Below are 2,325 nucleotides of genomic sequence, written 5' to 3' on the forward strand. Positions count from 1 at the left end.
CAACTGGGGGGAAAAGTTGGTGCCCCCAAAGTAGCAGGACATGGTCCAGTGCCTGGAAACCACCAGAGCACAGGAGGAGTGCCTGGAGGCCCAGCTGAGCTTCCTGTCTTTCCCTAGGGAAGGGAAAGGCATGAGCCCTGGAGAAGCAAAAGGTGAGGAGGCAACTCCCCCAGATGAGACCAAGCAGAGGCTGGAGATGTCCCCCAGACCGAGAGGGACATGGCTCTGTGAGCGCTCTCGGAGGCTGAGATCCACAGGGGGAAACTCCTGCTGCAGGAGCGGTGGCCCTGCTGCAGGTGCCCGGCCCACCCAGCAGCAAGTGCCAGACAGAGCTGGAGCCACAGGCCCCCTGCTCTGTGAGCTGCCACCACAGCAGGCGTAGGGATAGGAAGTAGGACATGTGGGCATCCAAGAAGAAAATCTGGTTTGTCCATGACCTGTATGATGAAGTGGACTTCGATAATCCAGCAGATAAGCTCCACCATCGATGCAGCAAGCTGTTGGCACACATATCCACTGTCGAGGAGTCCCTCATGGGGTGTAAAGAGCAGACATTCATCCGGGATGAGCTGTGTTGGGAGAAAGCCAAGAGCATGTGCTGGCTCTCCCAGGAGAAGATGGAGAAGAGAGCTGCAGGAGCTGATGTCGCTCCTCGCAGGGGAAGGACAGACAGCAGGCTCTAGCCCCCTGCCACCACCACTGCTTCAAATGACTCATGCTGTGGGGTGGTCGAAATGAGAGAGGAGCAAAAAGGTTTTGAAGAATTGCAACTTGAAGACACCTTGGAAACTGCCAAAGAAGAGGTCGGAGTTCCTGAACCTGTAGATAACTCCTCCATGAAGCTCGTCCTGATGCAGATGCCCCACATCCAGAGTGGCCTGCTGCTTGCGGGCTCCGACAAGGAGTGCTCCCTCCCTTTCTTCTGTAGACTGATCTGGATGATGACTCTCTATATGACATACTGACTTTCAAAAGCCTTGGAAGCCACCAGAAGTAGGTGGCAAGGTGGCCTTCTCTCAGGCCTCCATCTGCCACAAGATGGGATGGGTAAACTGTGGGTCAGGTAGGGCACAGGCTTCTGGGATGTGGCCCAAATTCAAGGGGCATCTAATGGCCCATCGGTAGCCAGAGAAGAGACCCATGTTATGCTTATCACAAACAATAAATTGTTTTCAAAGGGAAGTAAAACCTCCAACAAAAATTCGTTCTTCCAGTCCGGGGCATTGAACTCAGGGCCTGACCACTGTCCCTGAGCTCTTTTGGTCAAGGCTGGCACTCTACCAGTTGAGCCCCACCTCCCCTTCAAGCTTTTTCTGTACGGAATTGAACCCAGGGTTTCACTCATGCTAGGCGACCATCTACCACTGAGCCACATTCTCAGTTAGGATGATTCCTCTCCACCCCAAACCCATATGGCCATTTCTCAGATTAATAGGAAGTAGGGGCTAGGATGAATATGAAGCACAAGTCCGGTTCACACAGAAATACTCCTCTGACACCTCTTAGATCCACTTAGTTGAACTTTCTATTCTAACATAGGGATGAGAGAGGGAGAGGTGAGTCCTGAGAGAAGAGTATCACGGAAAGTGGCCCCCTGAGACACACAGCCTACCTCACACAAGTGGTCCTCTAGATTCTGATCTTACCTGACGCAATGTGGAATCTACACTATCTCTCCACTACTTCAAGACTCAGGATGAAATAAAGGTCAGCCCTGACTTCAGCCCACACACAGGTAGAAGCTCCTAATCCCAGACTGACTTCCACCTCTGACTGCCTCGAGTTAGGCTGGACCCACCACTCACCACAATGTTAGCAGTGATGACCTCATGGATGGATTCCAGGAAGAAGGTCTATGGCAAAGAGCAAAAGCAGCAGGGTGAGAAGGGTGGAAGGAGGCGGGGTGATTGCTTTGGGATCTTCTTCCTTGGAGCCCTCCCATCAAGCCAGATCAATGCTGACCCAAAGCATGGCCAAGGCCAGGGTGTGAGACAAGATGGAGGAGCACAGGGCTAAAGGAGGTACTGCTTTGTCTTGGAGCACTTGAAAATTCCAATTTTATTTGGCCCATACCAATCCTAAAGTCAACATGCAATGCCTCTCTTGTTGTTGTCCATGAGCACTGTCCCTGAGCTCTTTTTCTCAAGGCTAGCACTCTACCACTTGATCCACAGGGACACTTTTGTTTTATCATGATTCATCGAGGATAAGAGTCTCACACACTTTCATGCCCAAGCTGGCTTGGCACCATGATCCACCAGATCTTAGCTTCCTGAGTATCTAGGATGGCCGGTACGAGCCACCTGTGCCCAGCATGTGAGGCCT

Source organism: Dipodomys spectabilis, unplaced genomic scaffold (genome assembly GCF_019054845.1).
Source record: "Dipodomys spectabilis isolate Male_0828 unplaced genomic scaffold, ASM1905484v1 ptg000279l, whole genome shotgun sequence".
Classification (NCBI taxonomy): Eukaryota; Metazoa; Chordata; class Mammalia; order Rodentia; family Heteromyidae; genus Dipodomys; species Dipodomys spectabilis.